This window comes from Balaenoptera musculus, chromosome 14, assembly GCF_009873245.2.
Source record: "Balaenoptera musculus isolate JJ_BM4_2016_0621 chromosome 14, mBalMus1.pri.v3, whole genome shotgun sequence".
Lineage (NCBI taxonomy): Eukaryota > Metazoa > Chordata > Mammalia > Artiodactyla > Balaenopteridae > Balaenoptera > Balaenoptera musculus.
In genome coordinates, this window is record NC_045798.1 from 36,282,642 (window position 1) to 36,304,550 (window position 21,909).

The following is a 21,909-nucleotide window of genomic DNA, read 5'->3' on the forward strand; positions in this document are numbered from 1 at the left end:
CTCGGTAAATTTAAGAAAATTGAAATCATATCAAGCATCTTTTCCAACCACACCACTATGAGATTAGAAATCAACTACAAGGAAAAAACTGTAGAAAACAGAGACATGGGACTTCCCTGGTGGTGCAGTGGTTAAGAATCCACCTGACAATGCAGGGGACATGGGTTTGAGCCCCGGTCCGGGAAGATCCCACATGCTGTGGAGCAACTAAGCCTATGTGCCACAACTACTGAGCCTGCATTCTAGAGCCCATGAGCTGCAACTACTGAGCCTGTGTGCCACAACTACTGAAGCCCGATCGCCTAGAGCCAGTGCTCCGCAACAAGAGAAGCCACCACAATGAGAAGCCTGTGCACTGCAATGAAGAGTAGCCCCTGCTCACTGCAACAAGAGAAAGCCTGCATGAAGCAACGAGGACCCAACACAGCCAAAAATAAATAAATAAATATTTGAAAATAAAAAACCCCACAAACATGTGGAGGTTGAACAGTGTTACTAAACAACCAATGGATCACCTAAGAGGAAATAAAAAAATAGAGACAAATGAAAACAAAAACACGACAATACAAAACCTTCGGGATACAGTAAAAGCAATTCTAAGAGGGAAGTTTATAGCAATACAGTCTTACCTCAGGAAACGAAAACTCTCAACTAAACAACATAACCTTACACCTAAAGCAACTAGAGAAAAAAGAACAAACAAAACCCAAAGTTAGTAGAAGGAAAGAAATCATAAAGATCAGAGCAGAAATAAATAGAGATGAACAAAACAATAGAAAAGATAAGTGAAACTAAAAGCTTGTTCTTTGAAAAGATAAACAAAATAGATAAACCTTTAGATTCATCAAGAAAAAAGGGAAAGGGCTCAAATCAATAAAATTAGAAGTGAAAAAGGAGAAGTTACAACTGACACCACAGAAATACAAAGGAATCATAAGAGACTACTACAAGCAACTATATGCCAATGAAATGGACAACCTGGAAGAAATGGACAAATTCTTAGAAAGGTACAATCTTTCAAGACTAACCCACCAAAGAACAGAACAATCACAGACTGATATGAACAGACCAATCACAAGTACTGAAATTGAAACTGTGATTAAAAAACTTCCAACAAACAAAAGTGCAGGACCAGATGAATTCTATCTATCACAGGTGAATTCTGTCAAACATTTAGAAAAGAGTTAACACTTATCCTGAAACTATTCCAAAAAATTACAGAGTCAGGAAAACTCCCAAACTCATTCTGTGAGGCCACCATCACCCTGATACCAAAACCAGACAAAGATACTACAAAAAAGAAAATTACAGGTCAATATCATTGATGAACATAGATACAAAAATCCTCAAGAAAATACTGGCAAACCTAATCCAACAATATGTTAAAGGGTTCATACACCATGGTCAAGTGGGATTTATCCTAGGGATGCAAGGATTTTTCAATATCCTCAAATCAATTAGTGTGGTACACCACATCAACAAATTGCAGAATAAAAACCACGTGATCATCTCAATAGATGGAGAAAAAGCTTTCGACAAAATTCAACACCCATTTATGATAAAAACTCTCCAGAAAGTGGGCATAGAGGGAACCTACCTCAACATAATACAGGCCATATATGACAAACCCACAGCTAACATCATACTTAGTGGTGATAACCTGGCAGCATTTCCTCTAAGATCAGTGAGATCAGGCTGACAACATTTCCTCTAAGATCAAGACAAGGATGTTCACTCTCACCACTTTTATTCAACATAGTTTTGGAAGTCCTAGCCATGGCAATCAGAGAAGAAAAAAAAAAACAAAAAACAAAAGAAATCCAAATTGGAAAAGAAGTGAAACTGTCACTGTTTGCAGAAAATCCTAAAGATGCTACCAGAAAACTACTAGAGTTCCTCCATGAATTTGGTAAGGTTGCAGGATACAAAATTAATACACAGAAATCTCTTGCATCTCTATACACTAACAATGAAAGATTGGAAAGAGAAATTAAGGAAACAATTCCATTTGCCATTGCATCAAAATAATAAAATACCTAGGAAACAAAAGGCCTGTACTCTGAAAACTGTAAGATGCTGATGAAAGAAATGGAATATATGATACAAACAGATGGAAAGATATACTGTGTTCTTGGATTGGAAAAATCAGTATTGTCAAAATGGCTATACTACCCAAGGCAACTACAGGTTCAATGCAATCCCTATCAAATTACCAATGGAATTTTTCACGGAACTAGAACAAAAATTTTAAAATTTGTCTGGAAACACAAAAGACCCCTAATAGCTGAAGTAATTCCGAGAAAGAAAAATGGAGCTGGAGGCACCAGGCTCCCTGACTTCAAACTATACTACAAAGCTGGAGTAATCAAAACAGTATGGTGCTGGCACAAAAACAGAAATATAGATTAATGGAACAAGATAGAATGCCTAGAGATAAACCCATGCACCTATGGTCAATTGATCTACGACAAAGGAGGCAAGAATATACAATGGAGAAAAGACAGTCTCTTCAATAACTGGTGCTGGGAAAACAGCTACATGGAAAAGAATGAAATAAGAACATTCTCTAACACTATACACAAAAATAAACTCAAAATGGATTAAAGGCCTACATGTAAGACCAGATACTACAAAACTCTTAGAGGAAAACATAGGCAGAACACTCTGACATAAATTATAGAAATATCTTTTTGTATCCACCTCCTAGATTAATGAAAATTAAAACAAAAATACACAAATGGGGCCTAATTAAACTTAAAAGCTTTTTCACAGCAAAGGAAACCATAAACAAAATGAAAAGATAACCCACAGAAAGGGAGAACATATTTGCAAACGAAGTGACCGACAAGGGATTAATCTCCAGAATATACAAACAGCTCATGCAGCTCAATATCAAAAAAACAAAAACAATCCAATCAAAAAATTGGCAGAAGATCTAAATAGACATTTCTCCAAAGAAGACATACAGATGGCCAAAAAACACATGAAAAGATGCCCAACTTTGCTAATTATTAGAGAAACGCAAATAAAAGCTACAATGAGGTATCACCTCACACTGGTCAGAATGGCCATCATCAAAAAGTCTACAAACAATAAATGCTGGAGAGGGTGTGGAGAAAAGGGAACCCTCCTATGCTGTTGGTGGGAATGTAAATTGGTACAACCACTATGGAGGACAGCGTGGAAGTTTCCTTAAAAAACTAAAAAAATTAATAGAACTACCATGTGATCCAGCAATCCCACTCCTGGGCATATATCTGGAGAAAACTGTAATTCAAAAAGATAACATGCACCCCAGTGTTCATTGCAGCACTGTTTACAATAGCCAAGACATGGAAGCAGCCTAAGTGTCCATCGACAGAGGAATGGATAAAGATGTGGTACATATATACAGTGGAATGTTCCTCAGCCATTAAAAAGAATGAGATAATGCCATTTGCAGCAACATGGATGGACCTAGAGATTATCATACTAACTGAAGTAAAGTGGACAGAGAAAGACAAATATCATATGATATCACTTACATGTGGACTCTAAAAAGATGATACAAATGAACTTATTTACAAAACAGAAAGACTCATTGTTTTCAAAAACAAATTTATGGTTACCAAAGGAGAAAGGTAGGGGGAGGGATAAATTAGGAATTTGGGATTAAGAGATACACACTACTATATATAAAATAGATAATCAACAAGGACCTACTGTCTAGCACAGGGGACTATACTCAGTGTTCTGTAATAATCTATATTGGGAAAGAATCTGAAAAAGAATGGATATATGTACATATATAACTGAACAACTTTGCTATACACCTGAAAGTAATACAGCATTGCAAATCAACTATACCCCAATATAAAATAAAAATTAAATTAGAAAATAAAAATAAAGAAAAAAAAAGTAACTACTGCTTATGATTGTGAAAAAATTTTTAATATTATTTCCAGATTTTCTACAAATAATTTGATTACTAAATAAAATATTTTTACTGAAATGGTTCTTTGAAAAACATGCTGATTTATTATATATAAGCTTTAAAAATTTTTTTTGAGGTATACTATTCACATAATAAAATTCTCCAATTATCAGTGTCGAATTCAATGAGTTTTGAAAGCATACATATATATCTACCACCATAATCATGACATAGAACATGTCCTTCATCCCCCAAAATTGATGTGTCCCTTTACAGTCAATCCCATCCTCCCACCCTTGGCCCTTGGCAAATGATTTGTTTTGTATCATTAGTTTTGCTTTCTTAGAATTTCATATAAATGGAATCATAGAATATGTAATCTATTGTGTTTGGCCTTTCACTTAGCGTTTTGAGAAAAGAGTATTTACAGATTTTCTACAAATATTTATCTACTAAGTAAAATGTTAGATTGAAATGATTATCTGTCAAGTTTGCCAATTTGTTTACTGATTTTGCCAAATAAAATTGTTATTTTTGAAGTTTGTTCATTCTTTGAGTATGTGAATATCAGAGGCTTAACTTTGAGCCTTGCTTTAGTTGCTGCCTTTGCTCTATCCTCGCTGTAGGCTCTATCTACCTTGTCCTGTTCTAGTCATCCAAATTCTATGGCTCAAACTCACTCTTACCAGAAAACTGTAGGCCCCCAAATCTTACCTTTTCAGGCTTAGTACTCTAGAGACATATATTTAGCGAATTTGTGTTTTTAGCTTCAGTGAGACATTGGATTTTGTACTGATTGTGATTCAGAGGAGGATTATAATCACCTTCAATGGCTTTCCCTTCCTTGAAGATGCTGCTCAATTCACCTCATTTGACATATCATGTACCATTGGCTTACCACATGCTGGGAAGCACCACAGCACTGTTGGCATAGTTTTCTGGTTATCAGAGTTCTTTTACTTCAATTATATCACTTTATTCTCAAAGCAGTCATATGAAGTTGTAGTTATAATGAGAGAACACGTTCATAGAGGCGAGCTGACATGGCTAATAAGTGAACCAAGACTTGAATTCTATTCTGTTTCCTAAATTAAAACACTTTTATGTTGTACCATGTTTGCTAATGAACCTGAGATCTTAATAGGCTCATCAGCTACTAATCAGAGGATCCACTGTTTGGCCTGAAGCAAATTTAGAATGGTTCATATGTAGTCATCCAAACATACCTTTCTCAATATGTGATATCATCAGTCTTGGATTATTAACACAATATTTTTTGTTAGAGATTTTAGTGACATTAGTTGAACTGATAGCCTGAGTGCAACTCAGAATCACTCAGAATCAGATAACCTGCTAAACCCTTTGACATAAGCTGTTAGCACATTTACCATGCAATTGTATTTTCCTCAATCAGATTAGCCATTTTAAATTTACATTTTTAAGGAAGCCCTTCTGCAAGATACAGACTTGGACTTGAAGGTGGTTGTTCAAATTGTTAGAGAGATTAAGTAACGTAAGTACAGGTGCAAATTATTTAATGCACCATGGTTATCTGCTATCAGGGTATAGACCAACCCAAAACTCCACTGAGGGTCTTAATTAAATTCATGGCTCTATTTTTAAAAACTTTTTATTTATTTATTTATTTATTTTTAGCTGCGTTGGGTCTTGTTTCTGCACGCGGGTTTTCTCTCTAGTTGCCACGAGCGGGGACTGCTGTTCGTTGCGGTGCGCGGGCTTCTCATTGCGGTGGCTTCTCTTTGTTGTGGAGCACAGGCTCTAGGCACACGGGCTTCAGTAGTTGTGGCACACGGGCTCAGTAGTTGTGGCTTGCGGGCTCTAGAGCACAGGCTCAGTAGTTGTGGCTCACGGGCTTAGTTGCTCTGTGGCATGTGGGATCTTCCTGGACCAGGGCTCGAACCTGTGTCCCCTGCATTGGCAGGCAGATTCCTAGCCACTGTGCCGCCAAGGAAATCCAAATTCATGGCTCCAGCTTGAAAGCAAGTCAGAATACCATGATAATTACACGAAGTATTTTCCTCTAAATATTCCTAGGAGTTAACCTAGGTTTTCTAGGGCTTCTGTGAACTTGTTGGACTTTTTCAGTATCAGTCCAAATTCTTGGGACTATATACAAACAAATTGATCTCTAGGAGTGGCGACCATGAGGAAAATTTTTTTTCACCAACTTTTTCTTATTAGACTTTGTACTAATTATCAGGTAACTGTGACACAACAATGGGATAACTTTGGATGACTAAGGCAAATGAATGGTCATTTGCAGTGTTAAAATCATTTTTGGTCAGTATCTTTAAGGAAAAACATATGGTACTTAGCTTGATTTTTAGCTGCTTCTCCCAACATTCCCATATATGCCTTAAATGTTAGTCTAACTGGATATTTGCTATTACCTGAATTTAGGACTCTGCTTTTGCTCATGGACCTTCCTCTGTCAGGAAAAAACTAGGCTTTGGGATCAGCTGGACCTATGTATTGAGTCTTAATATTTAGCTTCTGAGTGAATTTGAATAATTATTTAAACTATGTTTTCCTGTTTTGTTTCCTTTTTTGAGGTTAAGAGGCCTAATCTTTGGACCTTGTAGGATTATTATGAGGATGAAGTGAAATAACATATGTGAAGTGCCTAGCGTAGGGCCTGGTACCTAGAAGGTATTAAATATATATGCTTATTTCTCTTTATTCACAGTCTTCCTGGCAGCACCTCTTATTTTGTGATCCACCTTTTTTTGTCTCCTAAAGAAAAGCCTTTATTCTTGCTTTTAGAGCCACTTTTCACATACATGGATTATCTAGCTAGGTTTTTCCTCACATTTATCATGAAATCAGAAAGTGGTTTATTCTGTAGGTGGCTCCCTTTTTTTTTTTTTTTAAACAATAGGTTTTACATCTTCTCTCTCAGTAGGTTATGGGAGGTAGGACAATTTTTAATTTATGTTTCTCTTATCAGCATATCTAGAACTGCCAATATTTAATGAATGAATGAATGGACTCTTGGCCTTCAGGTATTTTTGAATTCAATGGAATAGACAAGACTCCTGCAAGAAACATGAGAGCTTAACAAACCACAGTATACAGTAAACACTAAGCTGGGGAACAAATGGAAAGTGATGCAGAAGTTTAGAGAAGCACATCACTTAGAGATCACTGAGCAATGTGAGAAATGGAGAACAGGAACCACATACTGGTTAAATTTTGGTTTATTTTCTAACTCTAGGTAGTGGCTGTAATGATGTTACTAGACGGTAGGCAGCTAAAATGTGCAAGTTCAGAAGAGTTACAAAGGAAGCATTTTGTTCTTTGTAGATTGTAAGCTTTAAAAATTCTTTTTATAGAAATATAGAAGATAGTGCACACAACTTATTTTTTAACTGGAGGCTAAATTAACAGGATTAAAAAAATCTGCTTCTCTGCATTTTCTACCTTTTGAATGAAAATGTTATTTGGACATCTTTTCTACAGTTGTCTAGGAGGCTTACTTTTAACATTTTTACAGCTGTATTGAGGTATAATGATATAAATTGCACATTTTATAACATACAATTTTATGAGCTTTGACTTATGTGTACACTTGTGAATCCACCATCAGAAACAAGATAATAAACACAGTCATCATCTCCTAAGATTTTCTCATGGCCGCTTATAATACACCTTCCTTAACCACCCTTCCCCATCCTATCCCCAGGCAATCACTGATCTGTTTTCTGCATCATAGAGTTGTGTGCATTTTCTAGAATTGTACATAGATGAAATCATACAGCATGTACTCTTATTTATTTTTACCTAGCTTCCTTCACTCAGCGTCATTATTTTGAGAGTCTTCCATTTTTTTGTGTGTATCGATAATTCATTCTTTTTTATTACTGAGTTGTATTCAGTTGTATGGACATACCACGTGTTACCTATTCATGTACTAGTTTTCTATTGCTGCCATAACAAATTACCACAATCATAATGGCTTGAAACAACACTGATTATTAGCTTATAGTTTTGTAGGTCAGAAGTCTGAGCAGTCTCAGCTGGGTTCACTGCTCAGGATCTCAGAAGGCCAAAAACAAGGTGTTGGCTGGGCTCAGCTCTTATCTGGAAGCTCTAGGGGAAAATCCATTTTCTTTCTTTCTTTCTTTTTTTTTTTTTTTTTTAACTTTTGGCCACTCCGTGTGGTTTAGCAAGATCTCAGTTCCCCCACCAGGGATTGAACCCGGGCCATGGCAGTGAAAGCACTGAATCCTAACCACTAGACCACCAGGGAACTCCCGGGAAGGATCCATTTTGAAGGTCATTCAGTTTGATAGCAGAATTCAGTTCTGTTTCCTTGCTGGCTGTTGGCTAGGAGTCAAATCAACTGCTAGAGGCTGCTCTCTGGTCCTTGCCCATGATTCCCTCCATCTTCAAGGTCACAGTAGCACATTGAGTGCTTCTTACCCTTTGACTCTCTCTCACTTTGCCTTGTGCTGCCATCTAGAGAAAATTCTCTGCTTTTAAAGGGCTTTTGTGATTAGATTGGACCCACCTGGGTAATCTCCCTTTTGTCGTATAATGTAACATAATCATGGGAGTGATAGTTCATCATGTCACAGGTTCCCACCAAACTCAAAGTGGAGGTTATACAAGTGAGAAGGTCATTGGGAGTCATTCTTAGAATTTTGCCTAATATGACCCAACCTCTGGCCCACAACGATCCATGCCTGTCCCACAAGTGAAATACATTCAACCTATCCTAAGGTTCGAAATGGTATCATTCCATCATATAAATTCTACTGGCTTAAAAGTCCCAAATTTCATCATCTAAATCTAAATCAGGTTAGAACAGGCTCTGGTGTAATCCGTTAACTACAGCTCCTGGGCAAAATTCTCTCTGTCTGTGGACCTGTGGAACTAAAGAAAAAAGTGATCTGCCTCCAACACTCCCACAGTAGTTGGATGGGCATAGCATAAGAGTTACAGCTATTCCAGTTGAAAAATAGGGGAGGATGGAAAAAAATAACAATTTTCCTTGTCCAAAGCAGTTAAAAAATCCAGCCAGGTAAACTCCAGGCAGAGTTCTTTGATTAAAGCTTCAAGCCCTGGCAATAATGGGTGGTTCTGAGCTCTGCACTTTGGGTTCTTGGCTCCATCCTCTGAGCTCTGATTCTGCTCTCTAGGCTTTTGTTTTCATCTTTTGATTCATTCTTTTCTTTCTTTTTTTAAAAAGTTGAAGTATAGTTGATGTACAGTAATATTATATAAGTTACAGGTGTACAACACAGTGATTCACAATTTTTAAAGGTTATACCACATTTATAGTTATTATAAAATATTGGCTATATTCCTCATGTTGTACAATAGATCCTCGTAGCTTATTTTATACCGAATAGTTTGAATCATCCTTTTGTATGAAAGGTAGCATGTGTTTACAGCTGAATTATTTTATCAGCCTCCTCCTGTCAGTAGAATTTGGGGGACTTGACAGCCCTTTTTTTCACTTTATACTCTCTGCCGTTCAATCCACACTGGTATTGTGTCTGCTGATATAAAATTCTCAAAAACCTATGGATCTTGTTTGGAATTCAAGGGGATTCACTCCCATCAGACAAGAGCCAAATCCACAAATCTTTTAAAGATCTCTGTGTTTTGGCTGAGGGGCAGTGCTCTTAAACTTTCTCAAGGCCCTCTTGATTGACTGAGAAGATCTGTTAGGAACACGCTTAATCACTTGGAAGGATCTTTTGTGTGGCTGAATACTCTGACCCTTTGATCTTTCCAGGGTTTTGGCAAAGGGTTGTATGGTTACATGCCCAGCCTGTTCTTAATGCCATGATTTCAGAAGCAATCTCTTACTTTTAGCATCTCTTTCCATCTGGATAGGCCGAGAATTTCCCAAATCAGCAAGTCCTGATTCCTTAGCAGTTCTTTCCTCAATTTATCTCCCCTTATATTTTACTATAAGCAGCAAGAAGAAAACAGGGAACACCTTCAACACTTGGCTTGGAATCTCCTAAGTATTCAAGTTCATCACTTTTGAATTTTCCTTTCTCCTATATAACTGCAGGATATAATTTTGCTAAGTGTTCTGTCTCTACAACACAAGGATTTCCTTTCTTGTAGTTTCCAATTGCATGTTCCTCTGAGTTCCACTCAGTTCTTTCTGGGGCCTCACCAGCAGTATCTTTAAAGTCCATATTTCTACTAACAGTCTGTTCAAGATTTCCACCATGCTCCTCAAAATCTTCCAGTCTCTCTGCCCATTGCCCAATTTCAAAGTCACATTTTAGGTGTTTATCATCATGACACCCCACTTCCAGGTACCAAAATATGTATCAGTTTTCTATTGTTGTGTAATAAATTACCACACAGTAGTTTAAAACAACACTATTTTTAAAAAAAATTAATTTCACAAATCTGTAGGTAAGAATTCCAGGCAGGCTAAACTGGATTCTTTGCATAGAGTCTCAGGAGGCCAAAGCAAGGAATTGTTGGTCAATCTGGACTCTTATCTGGGGGCTCTAGGGAATAGACTGCTTCCAAGCTCATTCAGATTGTTGACAAAATTCAGTTCCATGTGGTTGTAGGACTGAGGTCTCTGTTTCCTTGCTGGCTGATAGCAGAGGTGGCTCTCAGCTCCTAGAGGCTGTACCCCCTCCATCTTCAGAGCCAGCAACAGTGTGTCAAATCCTTCCTGTGTTTCCAGTCTCACTGACTTCACCTTCTGCCATCAGCCAGAGAAAACACTCAGCTTTCAAAGGGTTTTGTGATTAATTGGTTCACCTGGATAATCTCCATTTTGCCACATAATCATATTCATAGGTCCAGCTCATAATCAGAGAAGAGAGTATATTAGGATGTGGGTTATTGGGGGTCATTCTTAGAATTTTCCTACTATAATTCTTCTGTCGGTGGACATTTGTGTTGTTTTTAGTCTGGGGCTATTATAAATAAAGTTTATATGAACATTCCTGTGTGAGTTTTTGTATAGAGGTAAAGGTCAATGTTCATTTTTTCCCAGATGTATAACCAGTTAATTACAGCACTAATTGCTGATAAATCTTTCTTTTCCACTATTGAGTTGCCTTGGCATCTTTGTTGAAAACAATTGACAAAGATATATGTGTCTATTTCTGGATTCTCAGTTTTGTTCCATTGAATTATGTCTTCATTTATGTCAGTTCCACACTATCATGATTACTGTAGGCTTGAAATCAAATAAGATCAGTTCACAACCTTTATTCTTCTTTCTTACTTTTGGTCATCACTTAAGAGATATTATCTTTGTATGTAAATTTACATTTAAAAATTAGTGAAATCAAACAGTTAAGAATGTTTGGCCATTTATATTTCTTTCATGGATCATCAGTAGTTCCTTCTGATTATCCATTTTTCTGATGAGGCATTCATATTTTAAAATTAATTTTTCTAAGGTTTATATTATAGAAATTTCAAATACATGCAAAATAGAGACAATGATATAATTAATCTCTGTGTATCCATCATCCAACTTCAGTAATTATCAACCTATGGCCAGTTTTGATTATTTCATACCCCTGCCCACTCCTACCTGGATTGTTAAAAAGAAAATCTCAGACATCATATTATTCCTCCTGTGGTATCCTCATTTTACACATGAACAAAGTGAGATTCAGAGAGTTTAAATGATTTGGCCAAGGTCACATGGCTAATAAGTGGCAAAACTGGGACCTGAACCCCAGTCTGTTTCACTCCAAAATCAATCAATCTTTCCTCCCTCCCTCCCTCCCTCTCTCTCTTTCTTTCTTTCTTCTTTCTATTTTTAAACCACTTCATTGAGGTATGAGTGACATGTACAAAGCTGTACATATTTAATGAATACAACTTGATGAGTTTGGGGATAAGCATATACCCATTAAACCATCACTACCATCAAGGCCATAAACATGTCCATCACCTTCCCAAAATTTTATCCCACTTCTATTATTGTTATTATTTTGTGTGTGCCTTTGTGTGTGTATTAAGAACACCTAAGATCTACCTACTTAGCAAATTTTAAGTATACAATACAGTATTGTTAGCTCTAGGCACTATGCTGTATAGCAGATCTCAAGAACTTACTTATCTTGCACAACTGAAATTTTGTGCCCTTTGACCATCACCTTCCCATTTCCCCCTCCCTTTTCTGGTAATTGCCAGTCTACTCTCTGCTTCTATGAGTTTGATTATTTTAGATTTCACATATAAGTAAGATCATACAGTATTTATCTTTCTGTCTGGATTATTTCACCTAGCATGATGTTGTTTTGGCTACTCTAGGTACTTTGAATTACCATATAAATTTTAGAATCAGAATAACAGTTTCTAGAAAAATACCTACTGGGTTTTGGTTGGAGATAAGTTGAAGCTATTAATCAATCTGGAGGCACTTGCCAATATTTCTTTGTGCAGGTGGGGCCCTTCCCCCACCTTTTGCAGCGCCCCTGCATTCTTGGGCATGGTTGAGAAAGCTGAAATTATGCCTCCATGTGGCTCCCTCCCTCACTCCTTCACATCCCACATCCTGGACACCAGTAGGTGTGCTGCCAAGATGTTTCACATGTCCTCTTCTCACCTCCATACTTCTGCCTGCCCTTAATTCTTCTACCCCAGGAAAGGAAAATGGAAAGGGAAAATGGGAAAAGATGGGAAGATGGCAAAGGAAGGGGATCTGGGAAAGGAAACAAGACTGAAATTTCTGAAACCAAGTAAAGAAAATGCTTAAACAAGCAGTTGGTAATCAACTGCATCAGTGATGCATACGTTTGGAATAACATGAATGCGCACCAGATTGGTCATCTTAACACAGGTGATTTTAATGGAGTAGCAGGATAAAAGTCTAACTGAAGTGAATTAAAGAGATAACGGAGGGGGGGGAAGATGGTGAGAATTAATATAAATCATTCTGTTAAGGAATTTTGTTATATAGAATGAGCAGAAAAATGGGCAGTAACTGGAAGCAGCTTTTAATTTAAATGTCTTACTATTTCATTACAAAAAAACATTGTTGTTCCCAGGACTTACAGGAATGAGTATTTCTTCTAGCTGGGTTTAGGTCATCTGGGGATAGTATAATCTTGTCCAGTAGAGCGCTATACTTTTTTTTTAACTAACTTAAAAAATTTTTTTAATCTATTTATGTATTTTTTATTATTATTATTTTTTGGGGCAGTGTGGCATGTGGGATCCCAGTTCCCTGACCAGGGATCAAATCCATGCCCCCTGCATTGGGAGTGCAGCGTCTCAACCACTGGACTGCCAGGGAAGTCTCTAGAGTGCTATACTTGAAAGAATCAGCACTTACATTTTCACAGAGAATATAGGAAGAACTGTATTAAGAATCAGAAGAACTGGACTGAAGCTGACACAACTTGTTATTGATCCTGGTAAAATCTACTGACATCTCTGGCCTCACCAGTTCACCTCATGTGGTGGTTTTGAGTATCAAAATGAGACTATGTATGTGAAGATATACTGTCTACTTAAACAATAATTTGTTTTTTGCTGTATCCTTAGTGCCTAGAACAGTGGTGGCACCTAGTAGGTGTTCAATAAATATTTGTTGAACAAATAAATGAATATATTTTATTGTATGTTATTTGTACATTACAGTGAATAAAGCACTATTGCATATTAAATGATTAATGGAAATTAACACAAATCTCTTAATTTCAAGTGAGATACTCTTGCCATTACTAAAAATTGCATTGCTAAATTTACTTTGCTAGAAAAGCAATGTACCGTTGCTATTATCTTCATAAGAGTGAATTGGTCAATGTAAGTGTTTCACTAAATAGTCTGAATATTTTCTCAATGTATTCACTAAATATTTTCCAGATATGGAAAAGTTGATGCTTTTATTGATTAAAAAGAACCATTCCATAAATTGTGCATTTTTTCCTTATATTTCCTTGAGATAGACCAGCTTAGGGGTTATTATATGGACTATGTAGTTGAGAAGATTAGAATTTGGAGAAGTTAAGTCATTTGACCATAGCTTATGGAGCTAACAAGTAATGAAGCCTGAATTACAGACTTTCAATCCTTTGATTACTTCACTTTCAGCTACATCATCAAACTTCTCTTGAAAGGAAGGGGCATCTAATGGTAGAAGTGAAAGGAGATGCACTAAACATTTTAGGGACGAATTTGCTTTGAAACGACACAACTGAGATTATCTTAGCCTAAAACAGAAGTAACCTATTTCAACATGAACAAGTACGAATGCCATTTTGTCCTCCTAAGTACTGTTCAACTGTCTTCCTGCCATGAGAATATTTTATGTTGATAAAGAAGGCTAGTTTAAAAATAAGAGATACACTACCTACATAATTATTTCTAGGTCTCACAACAATCCTGAAAGGCAGCTATTGTTATTGCTGTTTTACAGATGATGAAAGGGAGATCCAAGGTCTCACAGCTAGTAAATGGCAGAACTAGGACTCAAGGCCAATTAGGCAAGTTTATAAACCCTTTAATGTCCACTGTGCACAGGCATTCCCACCAGGCGTTATGCCAGCTGCTCTAAGTAATGCCAGAATATGCTGCTTTTAGCACAAAGGTTTCTTCTTTCTGGTTCAAATATGGAAATTTATCAGCATGTACCCATTTTTTCTGGTCTCTAGAGTGAGATGGTATATGCTGTCATTGAAATGCCAGCCTACAGATACCATAAACTTAGAATGTTGAGAAATATGGTATATTTCTTGAGACCAATGAGAGCTGGAAGTATCATCTGTCCTGATGAAAGAGACAGGTGGATAAAATGATTCAGTTAGTTTTCTTTTAAGCTACAGTAAAAAACATTATTTAAGGATCAATAAAATGACAACTCTGAATATCCAGAATATACCTCTAATTGCATTACATGAAATTCCCAAAATGTAGCTTTCATTATAAAGTTTTATCTTATCTCTATGACATCTGTAAGTAATTTTCAACTTTATTCATTTTCTCATTCTCTGTACTTGAGCTGTTGCATTTTGTATTGATAGTTGCTTATTATTCTTCCTCATTTTGCATTTTGTATTGATAGTTGCTTATTATTCTTCCTCATTTGCCATATAATCTGAATGGCTTTTTTTTTTTTGAGTGCCTTAGATTGATGGAAACATTAAAGACAAATTTCAATTATGCAATACAGTATTATCAACTACAGTCACCATTTATACATTAGATCCTCAGACCTTATTTATTTTATAGCTGAAAATTTGTATCCTTTACCAGACTTTCCCTATTTTCCTCACCCCCCTCAATCCCCAGACCCTGGCCATCACTGTTCTGTTTTGTTTCTATAAGTTGACTTTTTTTTTTTTTAAAGGTTCTACATATAAGTGATACCATGCAGTGTTTGTCTTTCTCTGATATATATATCACATATGTTATATATATAACATTTTCTTTATCCATTCATTTGTCAGTGGACATTTAGGTTGTTTCTGTACCTTGGCCATTGTGAATAATGCTACAATGAACATGGGAATACAGATGTTTCTTCAAGATAGTGATTTCACTTCCTTTGTATATATACCTAGAGTGGGGTTGCTGGATCACATGGTAGTTCTAGTTTTAATTTCTAGAGGAAACTCCATGCTGTTGTCCATAGTGGTTGTACCAGTTTACATTCCCACCAACAGTGCACAAGGGTTCCTTTTTATCCATATCCTTGCCAGCATTTGTTATCTTTTAGCTTTTTGGTAACAAGCATCCTAACAGGTGTGAGGTGATACCTCGCTGTGGGCTTTTTTTTTTTGGCTGCGCCACGTGGCTTACAGGATCTTAGTTCCCCAACCAGGGATGGAACCTGGGGTCCTGACAGTGAAAGCCCGGAATCCTAATCACTGGACCACCACAGGGTTCTCTCATTGTGGTTTTTTTTTTTTTTTTTAATAAAGTTATTTATTTATTTATTTATTTTTGGCTGTGTTGGGTCTTCGTTTCTGTGCGAGGGCTTTCTCTAGTTGTGGCGAGCGGGGGCCACTCTTCATCGCGGTGCGCGGGCCTTTCACTGTCGCGGCCTCTCTTGTTGCGGAGCACAGGCTCCAGACGCGCAGGCTCAGTAGTTGTGGCTCACGGGCCTAGTTGCTCCGCGGCATGTGGAATCTTCCCAGACCAGGACTCGAACCCGTGTCCCCTGCATTGGCAGGCAGATTCTCAACCACTGCGCCACCAGGGAAGCCCCTCATTGTGGTTTTGATTTGCATTTCCCTGATGATTAGTGATGTTGAGCATCTTTTCATATACCTGTGCCCATTTGTAGGTCTTCTTTGGAAGAAGGAAAATTCAGGTTCTTTGCCTGTTTTTAAATTTGGTTGCTTTTCGGCTCTTGAATTGTATGAGTTCCTTGTATATTTTGGTTATTAAACCCTTATTAGACATGTGGTTTGCAAGTATTTTCTCCCATTCCATAGGTTGCCTTTTCTTTTTTTTTTTTGATATTAGATGGATATTTTATTTTAAGTTTATTTTTTAAATTGAAATATAATTGCTTTGCAATATTGTGTTAGAACAATACAAGGTGAATCAGCTATATGTATACATATATCCCCTCCCTCTTGAGCCTCCTTCCCACTGCCCCCCCCCCCTGCCCCCACCAGTCCACCCCTCTAGGTCATCACAGAGCACTAGCTGAGCTCCCTGTGCTATACAGCAGCTTCCCACTAGCTATCTATTTTACACATGGTAGTGTATATATGTCAATGCTACTCTCTCAGTTCTTCCCACCCTCCCCTTCTCCCCGTGTCCACAAGTCCATTGTCTACGTCTGCGTCTGTTTTCCTGCCTTGCAAGTAGGTTCATCAGTACCGTTTTTCTAGAGTCCATATATATGCGTTAATATACGATATTTGTTTTTCTTTTTCTGACTTACTTCACTAGCCTTTTCATTTTGTTGATGGTTTCCTTTGCTGTGCAGAAGTTCTTTAGTTTAATGTAGTCCCTCTGTTTATTTTTGCTTTTGTTGCCTTTGCTTTTGGTGTCAAGTTAAAAAAAATCATTGCCAAGACCATTGTCAAGGAGGTTACCCCCTCTGTTTTCTTCTAGGAGTTTTATTGTTTTAGGTCTTACATTCAAGTCTTTGATCCATTTTGAGTTGATTTTTGTGTATGGTGTAAGATAGGGGTCCACTTTCATTCTTTTGCATGTGGCTTTCTAGTTTTCCCAGCAACATTTATTAAAGAGACTGTATTTTCCCATTGTATATTCTTTGTTTTTTTGTCATAAATTAATTAACCGTGTATGCATGAGTTTATTTCTGGGCTCTCTATTCTGTTCTGTTTATTTGTCTGTTTTTGTGCCAATACCATACTGTTTTGATTACTCTAGCTATACTTTGAAATCAGGAAATCAGCTTTGTTCTTCCTTCTCAAGATTACTTTGGCTATTCAGAGTCTTTTGTGGTTCCATATACATTTTAAGATTGTACTTCTATTTCTGTGAAAAAAGCCATTGGAATTTTGATAGGGATTTCAGTGAATCTGTAGATTGCTTTAGGTAATATGGACTATTTAACAGTATTAATTCTTCTAATCCATTAGCATGGGATATCTTTCCGTTTGTGTATTCTTAAATTTCTTTCATCAATGTCTTATAGTTTTCAGCATACAAAATTTTTACCTTCTTAGTGAAATTTATTCCTAAGTATTTTATTCTTCTTGATGCTATTATAAATGGGACTGTTTTCTTAATTTTCCTTTCCAATAGTTTGTTATTATTGTATAAAAATGCAAATGATCTTTGTGTGTTGATTGTGTATCCTGCAACTCTACTGAATTCGTTTATTAGTTCTAACAGTTTTTTTTGATGGAGTCTTTATGGGTATATATATAATCTTATAACCACTAAGGTGCATAGGAAATCTGCCCTACATACTTTAATAAGAACATTACCTAGAATGGGCATTTCCATATTGTAATATCAGATCATAATTCTGACTGGTTTTTTTTTAAAAATAAATTTATTTATTTATTTGTTTTTATTTTTGGCTGTGTTGGGTCTTCGTTGCTGCATATGGGCTTTCTCTAGTTGAGGCAAGCGGGGGCTACTCTTCGTTGCAGTGCCCGGGCTTCTCATTGTCGTGGCTTCACTTGTTGCAGAGCATGGGCTGTAGAGCGCAGGCTCAGTAGTTGTGGCGCATGGGCTTAGTTGCTCCGCGGCATGGCATGTGAGATCTTCCCGGACCAGGGATTGAACCTGTGTCCCCTGCATTGGCAGGCAGATTCTTAACCACTGTGCCACCAGGGAAGCCCCTGACTGTGTTTTTAAAAAAAGTATTAAATAATGGCTATTTCCTTGTTTAGTAAGAAAGGTAACTGTGATATTTGTTAAGAGTTCCAGCAAGAAAAGCAAAGGTGCTAAGCTTTATGTTTACCTTTAAGTAATACTTAGTAATGTCAGGAAATGAGGACTTGCTGTAAAATTCCCAGGTCCCCTTCTTTCTGTCTTTAATATCATTTTTATCTTAGAGTCCTTCTTTTTCATTTTAAGATGCTCTTGATGCTTAAAGAACTAATTTATCTTTTACTATGCTCCCAAAGAATTTCTGAAGCAATTTGACTTATCTTGGGACCAGGCCCAACATTAAACTGAAATCTTTTTAATGGTAATATTATTATTATTATTTTTTAACATCTTTATTGGAGTATAATTGCTTTAAAATGGTAATATTATTTTCTCAAATGTTTTATGGTCCTTTGGAGTATTGTCAAAAAGGTGTGTAACCTTCGAATAAATCTTACTCTAGGAATTTCCTCTTAAATTATAAAAAACCAACTCTACTTTGTGGATTGATTTTGTGGAGAATGCTTAATAATAAAGTATCAATATAGAGTTCCTAGATTCCTCACCTAACCCTATTAAAAAAAAACTTGACAATGTTATTCCCATTTTTTATTTGCGTCATATGAAAATTATATTTAGGAAAGATATTAGCATTGAGTTGAACAATCATTTTTCCCATATATAAACTTTCTCCTTGAACATGACTGACTCTGTGTTCCATTGTGACAGGATAAATTCCAACGTTTATGTATGACGTACAATTGAATTCTTAGCTAAACAGAAGAAAGTGGGGAGTGAAATGTGCATCTTGCCCTATTCTTCTTTGAAAGGGATTATAATACTGAATTGAGGTGATTAGCATCTCTTGGTGGCATTTGTGACACACGAATCAAGTGCTGTTTTGTTTAGGCGTGCTGAGATATTGTCGACACCATTCCTTTCCAATAGAACTTTCTGCAGCAGTGGCACTGGAACTGTTCTATATCTGTGCTGTCAACAGAGTAGTCATGTGGAGCCCTCGAGTGCTTGAAATATGGCTAGTAGACTGAGGAACTGGAATTTTCATTTTAATTAATTAAAATTTAAATTTAAGTAGCCACATGTGACTAATGGTTACTTTATCAACTCAGACTCTCAATTTGATTTTTTTCATAAGTAGTATTTTGTAAACAACAACAAAAAAGGAATTTGAGTTACCAAAAAAATATGTTAAGTGTGCACAGCTTCTCTCTGTCTCTGTAGTGGATTCTGTTAAGCTGTTTTTGGAGAGGAGGCAGTATAGTATCATGGGATGGGAAGACCTGTGTTCTGAACTGGCTATGCCATTAAGCAGCTTGGACAAATTATCTCCCTGGACTGTTACTTACTTATAAAATGAGGGGTCTTTTGTTTTTCAAATTTATGTTTAACAATGGAAACATATCTTTCTCAAAAGAAAGATAGAGGTGAAAGTTAAGGGTGGGATGAGAAGGGGCAGCAGAGTCCTGTGCATTAAACTATCCCTTTATCTCTCAGTAATTCCCAAGCTCCTCCACTACAGTACAGAACCCATTTCACAAAGCACTCGAGTCGATGAAATCCAGGGTTCCTTTCAGCTCTGATAAAGTATGGTTTCAGTAGGATTACATGTGGAGTTTTCTTTCTATTGATATCATCTTGGTAGCAATTATTCTCCCAAGGCCAATCTTTACATGTATTTTGACCCAATTCAGCTCATTAAAGTTGAGTTTGAGAGGTACTCAGGCCATTCGATGGGGAGAGGTTTGTGTTCTCTTAGCTCACCAAAAATGAAGCTAAAAATAAGAGCTTAATAGACATAGCAGATATGGGCAGGTCCAAATAAAATTTGCATGCAAATTTAAAAAAAAACACTTAAATTTCCTCCATTGGGAATGGTTTTTATCATTTTGACAATTTCAGGACTGAGTTTCATAAAAGAAAACATGATTGAAGTGGTTAAATTGATAATGTAGAGACTTACTCTTTACTCTGTGTGGGCTCAAGGAACCACGCTTGCTCGTCCCTGCCTTCTAGGGAAAAGTAACTGAGAAATTTAATGGAGTCCTCAGGTGCATACAGCTAGACTGTGGGGTGGAAATTGGCATAAAGGGGAAGTTTCAGAGGGGAGTATAAGGAGGTTAAAAGTGCTTTTTTCTGCATGATTTTTTGGGGGAGTGGGCATCTATTTTGGATCTCTTCCTCTCCCTTTTCCTTCCCTTCCTTTTCATTGCCCTTCTTTTCTCTCCAATATGATGGTAAGAAGGGCCCAGGTCTACCTCCCCTTTCACTTTCATCCTTTGAAAGCCTAGCAGGCACTAGGGTAAAGTACAGAGGATGAGTGGAGAGTACAATTCTAGCCTTGGAAGGAGTCTTTGCATTACTCATGGTCTGTCCAAGCTCACCTGGGTAGGAGAGGTCTCAGGGGCTTAGGACCAGGAACATGCTCCCAAGGATCTCTGATGAGGTTAGGCAGTCAGTGGAGGAATCAGGAACTTGAGAGATTTTGTCAACCTTTCCATTTGTTAAGACTAAGAAATATAGTATTTTTGTTATTACATCACACTATGATTTTAAACGTATTGATGGGAAGGATGGTTCATTGTCTCCAAGGGTACAGTGTTCTATAGTAAGTTCAGCTCTGAAAGCTTTTAATTAAAAAAATATATTTTTCCTTTCTTGGCATTCTTGAAATTTAGCAAGTGAACGAACGTAAAGAAAGGAAAACGAGAAAAAAAGCTTAGGTTAAAAAAATGTCAAGCATTTTGATTATGCTTGTATACAATATGTCTCAAGGTTGTTCTCTTCTATTAAGTACAATGAGACAGCTGAGCCCGTACGATTTCCTCCTTCCTCTTGACTATTCCTTTTTGGATCTTTAGTTCTTCTCACAGTGCTTTATTACATGGTAGGAACTCAATAAGTATATGTTTAATGCTGGATTGGAGATGTTGGCATTAAAGTTGAAGGTGAATGGAGGGAAGAGAGAGCTTTGACAGAGTGAGCAGAAATTTTACTTGCCAAATATAATACATTAATGTGTCTCTATAACTTTACAGTTTACCAAGGACTGCTACCTACAGGGTCTTATTTTTCCTCACAACAATCCTATAGGATATCGGTATTCCTCTTTTACTTATGCGGCACAGAGAGGTTAAGTGACTTGTTACACCTACAGGCAGAGTTAGGTCTCAAACCCAGTTCTCCTTTCTCCTCAAATGGAAGAGAGAAAGTTTTCCAGAAGGAGGGGATTAGCAGAGGTTTCAGAGCTGCGGAAATATTAAGGAAAATATAATTTTTCAATAACCTTTATGGCTTTCCTGAGAAAAGACATTTCAGTGGGACAGAAAGATTGGAAGACCTAAGGATGGGCAGATTACTCTAAGAGTGGACGCTCTTACTTTCTTCATGGGGGAAAATCCTTTCCAAGTAAAATTGTTTTCTTACATGTTTACTAACTGGGGAAAGTTAATGATTTGAATAACTCCACAAGCTGTTCTATAATATTAGCTCAATTGTAAATGTATAGTTTACAAACAATTTAATGTTGCTAAAGTAAGTTACTTACAATAGTAGGGGAGTATTAGTCAATTTGTTTTGTACTTAGAAGTAGTTATTTTCTGAAATATTTAAAGGCTACAAATCTGTACCCCATTTCTCTAAGGTATTCATAAACATTTGCTGAAAGACATATATTGGTAAGAATTGTTATTATGCAAAAT